Consider the following 13,785-nt stretch of genomic DNA (forward strand, 5'->3'; position numbering starts at 1 on the left):
ATGAAGCCAGTGGCCGCCACAGTAGAGAGCACAGCTCCAGACACTATTCCTCATCCTCTGATTTAATCTTTGTCACTATCAACACTTTCTGGCTCTACAAAAACTTCAGAGTAATTCCAAAGGAACTTGTATAGTACCGAAGGAATCCTACCCTATCAAAGACAACTTTTGAACCAAGAGCTCAAATGAGTAATTTGACTTCAACTGTCCACAAAGAAAAATACAACTATTTGTTCCTTATGTGAAGAAGAGAAAAACCTCAGTTTTTCTGAGAAAACTGGTTTTCTGGTTTTCAGAAAAACCAAAGAGAAAAACCTCAGTTACAATTCACTACCTTAAACAATTTGCCCAATGAATTTAAGCTATTGGGCCATATTCCGAACATCACAGTGAAACTAAATATTGCTCAATTGATGCCATAATTTACATCTGATCCAATGAGACATTCTGATATATGCCCCCAAACTGCTATGAACTATAACATCACACAATAAAGAACAATTAGACCCACTTCCCATTTTCCTGCAACTCTGTATGCCTTTTATAAGATATACATATATCAAATCATCACATTGTTCACCTTAATCATTATGGGTACCCTATATATTAACAAAAACTCTAATTTAAAAAAAAAGGGGGGAGCTGGCTGGCTCAGTCCCTAGAGTATGTGACTCTTGAGTCAGGGTTGTAAATTTGAGCCCACGTTGGGGGTAGAGATTAATGAAAACTAAAATGTAAAAAAATAAAAACTGAGCCCGGGTGGCTCAGTCTGTTAAGCGTCGGACTTCGGCTCAGGTCATGATCTCACAGTTTGGCAATTCGAGCCCCGCATCAGGCTCTGTGCTGACAGCTCAGAGCCTGGAGCCTGTTTAGGATTCTCCCTTTCTCTCTGCTCCTCCCCCACTTGTGCACAATGTCTCTGTCTCTGTCTCTCTCTCAAAAATAAAAAAATAAACATTAATAAAAAAGACTTCAAAAAATAAATAAGAACTTTTCTTTCCAAATCCATGAAATTACTGAAATGTCTGCCTACAGAAACCAGGCGTAGGAAAAAAACCCCAACTGTTTAGGCCTCTAAGTAATGGCACATTGCAAATCAAAGATTTTAAACTCAAGTCATGGAAACTTTATATTTTACAAAACAAACAAAACTCAAAAATGAGCAAGCAAAAAATTTTGATAATTTATGTGGAGTAAATGATAAAGTAAAACGTATTTGGGATTTTAGCCCCTATCTTAGGCTAAGTGGGAGTTTTTATTGCAAGATTTATAAACAATCTTCCCTTCCTTTTGCATTTTGAATGATGTCACATAAAACAACTATTCTGCCTATAAGTGAAAAATATTAATCTTCAACTTAATGGAGGTGTATGCTTGATTATTGCAAAAAAATGGAATTATATTTAAAAATAACTTTACGGGTGCCTGGGTGGCTCAAGGTTAAGCATCAGATTTCGACTCAGGTCAGGATCTCCCAGTTCATGAGTACAAACTCCTCATCCGGCTCTCTACTGTCAGTGCAAAGCTGGCTTCAGAGCCTCTGTCCTCCTCTCTCTGCCCCTCCCCCATTCTCTCTCTCTCTCTCTCTCTCTCTCTCTCTCTCTCTCTTTCAAAAATGAATAAACATTTAAAAAAGTAAATAAAGGGGCGCCTGGGTGGCTCAGTCAGTTAAGTGCCTGACTTCGGCTCAGGTCATGATCTCAGGTTTGTGAGTTCGAGCCCCACATCTGGCTCTGTGCTGACAGCTCAGAGCCTGGAGCCTGCTTCGGATTCTGTGTCTCTCTCTGCCCCTCCCCTGCTCGCTCCCTGTCTGTCTCTCTCTCTCAAAAATAAATAAACATTTAAAAAAATAAATAAAATAAAAATAAAAATAAAAAAGTAAATAAAATAAATTAAAATAACTTTAAAAATAAAATAATAACGTTATACAAAATTTAAATATGAGAAAATTGGCTATAGGAATCCTATTAGGTTTCCATGTATTTGAAAAAGCTTCATCTACACAATATTTAAATAATATACTTTAAGCTTTTGGTCACAAAAATGAAAAAATAGTAACAAAATTTTTTCAAACATCTCTAACTATTCGACTCAATTCTTTAAAAAAAATTTTTTTTTTAATGTTTATTTTTGAGAGAGAGAGAGAGACAGATTGTGAGCAGGGGAGGGGCAGAGAGAGAGGGAGACACGGAACCCGAAGCATGCTCAGGGGTCGGAACTGTCAGCACAGAGCCTGATGCACTGCGAGCCGTGAGATCATGACCTGAGCCGACTAATGCTGTTCACTCAATTCTAATGCCACAGCACTACTTTTGTTATTTATGCTTTTATTCACTTAAAAAATTACAAAGGGCACCTGGCTGGCTTAGTAGGTGGAACGCAGCGACTCTGGATCTTGGGGTTAGGAGTTCGAGCTCCATGTTTGGTGTGGAGATTACTTAAAATAAAGCCTTTTTAAAAATTACACAAGTAAAACATATCCTTTGCAAAAAATAAAAAACAAAAATACACAGAAGCGCGTAATTTAAAAAGTGATAATCCAACCCGGTTATCCGTTCTGTGAGATGTAACTCTGCTATTAAGAATTGGTTTGTGGCCTTCCAGATTTTCCTACACAGATGTAAACACACTCGGATTTTCTGTTTTACTTTGTCTTTTAATTTAATTGGAATATACACATATCGATCTGCAAGGTTTTTTTTGTTTTTGGGGTTTTTTTGCCTATCGCACTCTATGCATCTTTCCATGTCTGCCCTTATAAATCAAACTCATGGGGCACCTGGGTGGCTCAGTCGGTTAAGTGTCCGACTTCAGCTTAGGCCATGATCTTGCGGTTTGTGAGTTCGAGCCCCACATCGGGCTCTGTGCTGATGGCTCGGAGCCTGGAGCCTGCTTCGGATTCTGTCTCTCTCTCTCTCTGCCCCTCCCATGATCATGCTCTGTCTCTCTGTGTCTCTCAATAATAAATAAACGTTAAAAAAAATTTTTTTAATCAAACTCATTATTATTATGACCACATTATAATACCTCATAATAATAACCTCAATGTAATAACCCCATATCGAGGACTCACTCTATACCAGCACTGTACTAACAAGTACCACATAGGTTATTCCTCACAACAACCATATAAGGTAGGCGGTACAATTTTTTTTATTTTGCAGAAGAGACGGTAAATGCACAGAAAGGGTAAGTAATTTGTCCAGGATCACACAGCTAGTAAGAGGCAGTGTCAGGTCCCAAACCCAGCTATTTTTGTTACAGAGTTCCTATGTGTACTCTTAACCATTGTACTATATTCCCATTGAATGCCCAGATTTAATGAACTGGTTCCCTACTGATAAACATTCCCTACTTTCTAGTTTACATTGCTTGCATGCTTTTTTCCCCCCTCCTGGGTATTGTTGTTGCTAGTTGATCTGAAATTTGTCCTTATAGACTGTGTGGGATAAGGGGTTAGTCTTTTTTTTTTCCAAACGGGAAACTTTACTAACACCATTTATTGAATATTCCATTACCCCCACTAAACTGAAAATCTATTTTTATCATGCTATATATACATACCTAGCTCCAGACTCTATTCTATTCTGAATGAGCACAATGAAGTGTTTTTGTTTGAGTACAATATAGTTTTGTTTTGTTTTTTAGTAGGCTCCATGCCCAACGTGGGGCCCAAACTCACAACCCTGAGATTCAGAGTCGCGTACTCTACTGACGGAACAGGCCAGGTGCCCCTGAGTACAATATAGTTTTAACAACTGTAGCTTTCCAATATTTAGAGCAAGGCGCACATCGACAGAGCCAAGCCTTCCCCCCATTTTCAAGGTACCAAACCTGCCTCTTCCACTTTGCGACATCCCCTCAAAATCCTTCAACGTCACAAAAGCTTCACCACCTCGGGGTGCCGGGGTGGCTCAGTGGGTTAATCATGTAACTCTTAACTTTGAGTCAGATCATGATCTCACAGTTCTTGAGTCTGAGCCCCACGTCTGGCTCTGTGCTGACAGTGCAGAGCCTACTTGGGATTCTCTCTCTCTCTCTCCCTCTCTCTCAAATTCAATCAATAAAAAAATCCTTAAAGAAAAAAACAAAAACAAAAAACCAAAGTTTCAACACCTTCCAACTTCCCTATATTTCCATCCATACATTCTTCTGATCTCAAGAAGGTAGTGCTTTCCCCATTCCAAGGTTAACTTTTCCGCTTGAGTTCCCATTCCCAACTGCCTCTCCCTCCTGGAGACCTCAGCAGCAACCTCCCTCTTTCTCAATATTGCTGTTCCTCTGTCCACCATCTTTTTACTTGCCTTGCGCTGAAAGCATATTCTGGTCTCCCCAACTTAAAAAGCAAATACAAAAAGAGTTTCATCTGCCATGCCTTAAAATCCGCCCCCTGGGCCCGCATCCGTCATTCCTGCCTGCTCCCACCCACGTCCAGTAACTCCGCAGCTCTTCCAGTGGTTTCCGCCGCTCTAAATTCTTCCCTGCAACACCAGCGGGCCAAGTCTGTTCTCACACTTCCTTCACCCTTATGAACGCTCAGAAGACTTCCACACTCATTCCTGAGGCTCCTTGTCCCTTGGCTCCCCAAACCCTCCCGGTCCTGAATCTCTTCTTACCTACCACTTGTTCCACGCTTTTGTGCAGCCCACAAACGCGGAAGTGTCTCTAAGAGCTCAGGTCTCTCCTTTCCTTTCATTCTTTCTCCCTCTCTCTTCCTCATAGAATCAAAGCAGAGGCTCTGACTTAAGGCACACATGAATTTGCTCCTGGTGCCACCTTCTACCACTGTATGACCTAGGACAACTTATTTAACTTTTTTGAGCTTTGGTTTCTTTATTTGTAAAACGGATAGTAACACCTCTTTCAAAGGACTGTTGTCAGGCCCAGGGAGCAATCAATACACACGGGCTCCTCCTTTCCCATAACGCAACTCCCAAACATTTTCCTCTGATCCTTCTTTGGAGTTTCAGACCAAATCTTTAACCAGCTGCTGTATCTTTTCATCTGGGTAACCCCTCTTTGCTTCAAGTTCAATGAATCACCTTTATTGCCGGGAGGAGGGGGAATAAAAAGCATTTTATCTCAAGAGCTGTCAGCACAACTCCTCTGGGTGAAGGCACAATCTTTTTTTTGGAATATACCTTAATGAGCTTCTGAGAATGAAGAACAACACACCAAGGGTCCGTGTCCTTTTGTTACTGGTTGCAACTCAAACTGTTTTGTAACTTTTCTTCTCAGGAGAAAGGGTGAGAAGAAGAGTCAAAAAGGCAGAGAAATGACAGGATGAGAAAGGCTGGGGCTGGGGAACCTAAGGGCCAGTAAAACTCGGTAGCTGAAGTTCAGTTTAGGGCGATGCTGCTTGCTACTCCTTTGTATTTCTGCGACGTAAACCCCAACTTCATTGCCCTCCACAGATCTTTAGCAGAATCTATACTTTGTTGGGGGTTTTTTATGTTTATTAATTTATCTTTGAGGGAGAGAGAGAGCGAGTGCTCGTGAGCACAAACATGCATGTGAGCAGGGGAGGGGCAGAGAGGAGGGAAAATCCCAAGCAGCTCCAAGTTGCCAGCGCAGAGCCGGACTCGGGAGGGATCGATCCCCCAAGACCCGGGAGATCATGACCTGAGCAGAGACAAAGAGTCCGATGCTTAACCGACCGAGCCACCCAGGCGCCCCAGAATCTACGCTTTCAGGGCTTTCTGTGAATGGAATTTTTTGGAGAAACTGAAGAATGGACCGAAGTCACATTTACTGTGGGGCAAAGACAGCAAGCTGGAGCTCCGGAGCCAACATGACTGTACCACGGGACATGCAGGAATTCGCAGAAATCTTGGAAGTGGCATTAGAAGTCTACACTCTATGATTTGGGGGGGTTGGGGGGGTTCTGTCTAATTCTTCTAGATTCTAAGGAGCAGTAAAGCCCTGGATGACATTTGGAACTCACTTTAAAATTCTTTTTTTATTTTTTATTTTTGAGAGAGAGGCAGAGAGAAAGGGAGACACAGAATCCAAAGCAGGCGCCAGGGGCTCAAACTCATATCATGACGTGAGCTGAAGTTGGACATCTAACCGACTGAGCCACCCAGGCGGCCCGTTTGGGACTCACTTGAAAAGCAGTTTCTTCCCCAGATTCTCAATTTCTGTCAATGGTGCTCACTTCTCTGGTCACCCAGCCTAAAAATGTCATAGTCATCAAAACCACAAAAACACTCAACGTGTGCTTTGTGCCAAGCATCCTTGTCAAGACCTCAGCCCTTTCCAAGTTCGGTTACAGTGGATTATCAGGTTATACTTCCCTAGCAAATCTCCATGCTTCTAGGTCTTTTTCTCCCTACAACCTATACCTCTAAGAGATAAATCTTCCTAAGAACACCACCTGGTTCCTCTCTCTTTTGGCTCCTACCCACCTCCCAAATTTTATTTCACGCTATCTTTCTACTAGAATTCCCTGCCTCAACCAACTAATCTATTCGGTATTCTCTAAATCCATCAAGAATACTGGCAAGTACACCTGAAACTAATACAACACTAGATGTTAACTGACATTAAAACAAAAACGCATAAAGGCCAAAACAAAACAAAACAAAACAAAAACAAAGCACACCAGCAAACTTCCAGGCCATTACTAATACTATTCTCCCTCTTGGGCTATTTGAGCATTCTACCCTGCCTTCGATGTGTTCAGAACCATTGCTTTCTAGAACTCTACCCTTACTGATCAAGCTCTTTTCTGTATTTTACTCACTTGGCAGAAACCCCTGTGTAGTTACTTTTTTTTTTTTTTTTTGAAAAAAAAATTTTTTTTCAACGTTTATTTATTTTTGGGACAGAGAGAGACAGAGCATGAATGGGGGAGGAGCAGAGAGAGAGGGAGACACAGAATCGGAAACAGGCTCCAGTCTCCGAGCCATCAGCCCAGAGCCTGACGCGGGGCTCGAACTCACGGACCGCGAGATCGTGACCTGGCTGAAGTCGGACGCTTAACCGACTGCGCCACCCAGGCGCCCCTGTGTAGTTACTTTTAACAGCTTTACTGAGGTATACTATACATCACATAAAATTCACCCATCATGGGGCACCCGGGTGGCTCAGTCGGTTAAGCGTCCGACTTCGGCTCAGGTCATGATCTCACGGTTCGTGGGTTCGAGCCCCGGGTCGGGCTCTGTGCTGACGGCTCGGAGCCTGGAGCCTCCTTCGGATTCTGTGTCTCCTTCTCTCTCTGCCCCTCCCCAACTTGTGCCCTGTCTCTATCAAAATTAAATAAATGTAAAAAATAATTTTTTTTTTAATTCACCCATCGTACATTTTAATGACTTTGGTAACTATCACCACCATCCACTTGAAAACATTTCCACCACCCCCAAAGTGTTCCCTCGTGCCCGTTTACAACGAATTCCCACTCCCTTCCCCAGGCTTAGGCAAACACTGCTGTTTTCTAGCTCTATAAATTTGCCTTTTCTAGCCATTTCGTATAAATGTACTCACACAATATACAGTCTTAAATCTGGTTTCTAGCACTTAGCACAATGTTTTCGAGGTTAATCCGTGTAGTGCAGCATATATCACTAGTTCATTCCTTTAAATTGCTGAATAGCATTTCATTGTATGAATTTATCTCATTTTATTAATCCATTCACCAGCTGATGAACATTTGGATTACTTCCCATTTCTTGCCTATTCATAGATACAATGCTGCTATGGACATGCACATACATGTCTGTGTGTGAATCTTCTGGACACATTCGTTGAGAGCGGAATTCTAGATCATAAGGTAACTTTATGTTTAATTTTTTAAGACACTCCAAAACTCTTCCAAAGTGGCTGCTACCATTTTACATTCCTTTCAGAGACATACTAGGATTCCATTTCCATGCATTCCCACTAGCACTTGAGATCTTTTTCTTTTTTTTGACATCGTCTTTCTTATTGTAGCTCTCCTAGTGGTTGTGAACTGCTATCTCCTTGTGGTGTTTTTTTTTAAATTTTTTGTTTATTTATTTATTTTTGAGAAAGAGACAGAGAAAATGAGTGGAGGAGGGGCAGAGAGAGAGGGAAAGAGAGAATCCCAAGCAGGCTCCGCACTGTCAGCACAGAGCCCAATGTGAGGCTTGAACTCACAAACCTTGAGATCATGACTTAAGCGGAAAGCAAGAGTCAGAGGCTTAATCGGTTGAGCCACCCAGGTGCCCCTCATTGTGGTTTTGACTGTATTTTCCTAACGACTACTGGTAGTGAGCATCATTCTATGGGTTTATTAGCCATTCCTATATCTTCTTTGGGGACATACCTATTCAACTCATTTGTCCATTTTTAAATTGGGTTGTCTTAACACTGTTGTTAGGGATGCCTGGGTGGCTCGGTTGGTTCAGTGTATGACTCCAGCTCAGGTCATGATCTCACCGTTTGTGAGTTGGAGACCCGCATCGGTCTCTGTGCTGACGGCTTGGAGCCTGGAGCCTGCTTCAGGTTCTGTGTCTCCCTCTCTCTCCATCCCTCCCTCACCCACGCTCTGTCTCTGTCTCTCTCAAAAATAAACATTATAAATAAATAAATAAATAAATAAATAAATAAATAAATAAATACTGAGTTGTTAAAGTTCTTGGTATATTCTAGATGCAAACCCTTTATCCATGTGTTTTGCAAATATTTTCATTCAGAAGATGGCTTGTCTTTTCATCCATGTTAATGTTTTCTGAAACAGAAACATGTTAAATTTTGGAGAAATCCAATTTATCAGTTTTTTCTCTTCTGGATAGTGTTTTTGGTGCTGTATCAAAGAACTCTTTCCCTAATCTGAGTCAAATAAATAATTTCTCCTGTATCTATATCTTCTTTCAGGGGTTTTAGAGCTTTAGTTCTTACATTTAGGTCCATTTTTTTAAACAGCTTTATTGACATATAATTCATACACCTTACAATTCACCTATTTAAAGTACACTGTCCAGTGGCTTTTTAGTATATTCACAGAGTCATGCAACTATTCACCATAATCGTATTAGTGGACATTTTCATGATCCCAAAAAGAAACCCATTAGCAGTCACTCCCCATTTTCCCCTCCCCCCGTCACTGACACTCACTAATCTACTTTCTGTCTCAAAGACATTACGAATAAATGGGATTATTCGATGTATACCATTTTGCATCTGGCTTTTCACTTAACATTAATGTTTTCAAGGTTCATCATGGTGTAGCAAATACCCTGTTATTGCCACATAAAGTCCCATTGTGTGGACTTGTCACACGTTATCAGTTGTTCCATTTGCCAGTTGACGGACATTTGGGTTATTTCCACCTTTTAGCTATTACGAAAAATGCTGTCACGAACATTCATGTACATATTTTGGTGTGGATTTTCCCCATTTTTCTTGGGCATATATATACCCTATGAATGGAATTGCTGAGTCATTTAAGGAACTGTCAAACCGTTTTCCAAAGCAACTGTGCTCTTTTACTTTTCTACCAGGAGGGTACCAGAATTTTAATTTCTCTACATCCTCACCAACACTTATTATTTCTTATATTGATTATGGCCACCCTAGTGGTTGTGAAGTGGTATCTAACTGTAGCTTTGATTTGCATTTCCCTAATGGCTAATGATGCTGTTTTCATGTGCTTATTTTCCATTTATGTATCTTTTTTTTGGAGGAATGTCTATCAAGACCTTTGTTCCTTTTTTAAGGTTTGTCTTTTTCTTTTTTTCTTAATTTTTTAAAATGTTTTATTTATTTTTGAGAGAGAGACAGAGCATGAGCAGGGGAGGGGCAGGGGAGAGGGAGACAGAATCCACAAAGCAGGCTCCAGGCTCTGAGCTGTCAGCACAGAGCCTGACATGGGGCTTGAACTCACAAACCGCGAGATCATGACCTGAGCCAAAGTCAGAATGCTTAACCAACTGAGCCACCCAGGCGCCCCAGGTTCTTTTTCTTATTGAATTGTACAAGTTCTTTATATATTCTTGATACAAATCCCTTAACATATATATGAATTGCAAATATTTTCTCCCATTCTGTGACTTGTGTCTTCATTCTATGATCCATTCTGAGTTAATTTTTGGTGAGGTAAGAAAGAGTTTAAGTTTATTGTTACTATTATTTTTTGCTTGTCATTATCCAAATGTCCCAGCACCATTTGTTGAAAAAAACTATTCTTTTCCTGTTGATAGGTCTTGGTAGTTTTGTCAAAATCAACTGACCATGAACATAAGATTTTATTTCTGCCTTAAAATTCTGTTCCATTGATCTATATGACTTTTGTTGTGCCAATACCACACTGTGGTTTTATAGTAATTTTTTAAATTGGGTAGTGCAAGTCCTTTAACTTTGTTAGTCTCTTTCTCTTTCTCTCTCTCTCTCCCTCCCTCCCTTCCATCCTCTCTTCCTCCCTTCCTTTTTTTAAGATTTTTCAGGGCACCTGGGTGGCTCAGTTGGTTGAGCATCCAACTCTTGATTTTGGCTCAGGTCATGATCCCAGAGTCATGGGATCGAGCCCTGCATCAGGCTCTGTGCTGAGTGTAGAGTCTACTTAAGACTCTATGTCTCCCTCTGTCTCTGCCCCTACTCCACTCGTGCTCGGCCTCCCTCTCTCTCTCTCTCTCAAAAAGAAATGTTAAACAAAAAAAAATTAAAAAGAGAAAAAGAATCAGTTGGTCAATTTCTTTAGAAAAAGTTTGTTGGGATTTTGACTAAATTTTTAGATCAATTTGGAGAATATTGGCATCTTGACATTACTGAGTTTTCCAACATGAAGTGTTTAATTATCTAGATCTTTTAAAACTTCTTTAGTTAAAGCATCAATCTCGGTAACATTGTAGAATTTTCAGTGTACAACTTTTATACTTTTTAAGTTTATTTATTTATTTTGAGCCACAGTGTGTGCAAAAGCATGCAAGAGTGAGCAGGGGAGGGGCAGAGAGGGAGAGAGAATTCCAAGTAAGCTCTGCGCTGCCAGCACAGAGCCTGAACCAGGGCTCAAACTCACGAAACCCTGAGATTATAACCTGAACCAAAACCAAGAGTCAGACACTTAACTGAATGAGCCACTCAGAAACTCGAGGATGAATTGCTTTCTTTCTTTCTTTAAAAAAAAAAAAAAAAATTATTTTTAATGTTTATTTATTTTTGAGAGAGAGACAGAGTGCAAGATGGGCAGAGGCAGAGAGAGAGGCACAGAATCTAAAGCAGGCTCCAGGCTCTAAGCTGTCAGCACAGAGCCTGATGCTGGGCTCAAACCCACGAACCACAAGATCATGACCTGAGCCAAAATCCGACACTCAACCAACTGAGCCAGCCAGGTGCCCCAGCTTTCTTAATTTCATTTTCAGATTATTCTTTGTGTATAAAAATGCAATTGATTTTTATATATTGATCTTGTATGTGCAATCTCCCTAACTCATTTATTGATTGTAGTAGTTTTGTGTGTGTGTGTGTGTGTGGATTCCTTGGTACTTTCTCATACAGGATCATGTCACCTGTGAACAGAGTTTTACTTCTTCCTTTACATTCTGGGTGCCTTAAAAAATTTTTTTTTTTTACTATGTACCTGTGTTTATTTTGCCGTACTAGTCCGAATTTCCAACCAACCCTAAATGACAAAAGCAGACATCCTTGCCTTATTCCTGATCTTAGCAGGAAAGCATTCTGTATTTCATCATTAAGTATGATATGAGCTGCGGGCTTTTCAGAGATGCCCTTTATCAAATTGAGGAAGTTCCCTTCTATTCCCAGTTGGCTGAGCGTTCCTCATCTTGAAAAGGTTGGATTTGTCACGTTTTATCTCCATTTATTGAAATAATCATGTAGTTTTTATTTTTTATTCTACTAATATGATATATTAACATTAACTGATTTTCAGATATTAAACTAACCCTGCATTCCTGGGATATACCCCACTTGGTGACGGTAGTCTGTATTCTTACTTACCTCTGTATGCCTGCATTCCACTTCTGACACTAGATTATAAGCACTGAAATTCTGGAAGAAGTGTAATTTTTAAATAATGATTTCTAAAGGTTATAACTTTTAGATTTTTTTTTTTTTTAATAGGTTTTGGGGCACCTGGGTGGCTCAGTCAGTTAAGCCTCCAACTCTTAGTTTTCAGAGGCTTGGTTTCGGGTCAGGTCATGATCTTGCAGTCTGTGAGTTCGAGCCACATCTGCACTGTCAGCACAGAGCCTGCTTGGGATTCTCTCTCTCTCCTTCTCTCTGACCCTTCCCTGCTCATGCTCACTCTCGCTCTCTCTCTCAAAATAAATAAATAAACTTAAAGAAAAATTTTTTTAAAAAAAAGAGGTTTTCACAGCACAAGTACTCTTTCATCAATTAAAACCTCGAGCTTAGCACCTACTTCACAAGATTAGTTAAAATAGGAAGACACTATAGTTGTAAATTTTATGTGTCTTGGCTGGGCTGTCATGCCCAGCTGTTTATCCAAACGTTAATCTAGATGTTGCTGTGATGGTATTTTGTAGATGTAATTAACATTTACAATTAGTTGACTTTAAAGAAAAGAAATTACCTTGATAATGTGGATGCGCCTCATCCAATCAGTGGAGGACTGTAAGAGCAAAAACCGAGGTTCCCCAGAGAAGAAGGAATTCTGTCTAAGACTGAAAGAGAGGGGCGCCTGGGTGGCGCAGTCGGTTAAGCGTCCGACTTCAGCCAGGTCACGATCTCACAGTCCGTGAGTTCGAGCCCCGCGTCGGGCTCTGGGCTGATGGCTCAGAGCCTGGAGCCTGTTTCCAATTCTGTGTCTCCCTCTCTCTGACCCTCCCCCGTTCATGCTGTCTCTCTCTGTCCCAAAAATAAATAAACGTTGAAAAAAAAAAAAAAAAAAGACTGAAAGAGAAATCCTGCCTGAGTTTCCAGTCTGCTAACTTGCTCTACAGATTTCAGACTCATGACTACATCAATTCCTGTCTGTTTCCAGCTCCCTGGCGGGCCTTATAAATTTTAGACTTGCCAGCTCCCACAATCACAGAAGACAATTCCTTAAAATAAAAAGTAAACATAAAAGTAAATCTTTTTATTTTAAGGAACATACATATATTTTTTAAATATACATATATCTCCTATTGGTTCCGTTTCTTTGGAGAATCCTGACTGATACTGCCACCAAATAGCTTGTGTTGTTAATATTCCCTTCTGTGACCCATATCATGAATTACAAAGTTGATTTGAGAGCTATCCTGCTGCTTGCCAAAGGAATCAAAATCACTGAGCACAAGGATCAGAATCTATATACTGGTGCACAGTACAATGCATGATACATAGCAGGTGCTCAGTAAAGGTACATAAATGGTAATAAACAGAAAGAGAAAACATGCTAAAGAATAAAAGGACACAACAACCATCATATAAGGAAATCAAAGGCCCTAAATCTTAGAACAAAATCAAGTAGTAAAAGAAATCGGTCTGCTTTTAATGAAGTATAAATTTTTTTTTTCAACGTTTATTTATTTTTGGGACAGAGAGAGACAGAGCATGAACGGGGGAGGGGCAGAGAGAGAGGGAGACACAGAATCGGAAACAGGCTCCAGGCTCTGAGCCATCAGCCCAGAGCCCGAAGCGGGGCTCGAACTCCCGGACCGCGAGATCGTGACCTGGCTGAAGTCGGACGCTTAACCGACTGCGCCACCCAGGCGCCCCTAATGAAGTATAAATAAAACAAAAACACTGGAGGTTTCAGGGGCACCTGGGTGGCTCAGTTGAGTGTCTGTCTGACTCTTGATTTCAGCTCGGGTCATGATCCTACAGTCGGGGGATTCTCTCCATCTTTCCCTCTGCCCC

This window comes from Herpailurus yagouaroundi, unplaced genomic scaffold, assembly GCF_014898765.1.
Source record: "Herpailurus yagouaroundi ecotype Mexico unplaced genomic scaffold, PumYag 217, whole genome shotgun sequence".
In the NCBI taxonomy this organism is placed as follows: Eukaryota; Metazoa; Chordata; class Mammalia; order Carnivora; family Felidae; genus Herpailurus; species Herpailurus yagouaroundi.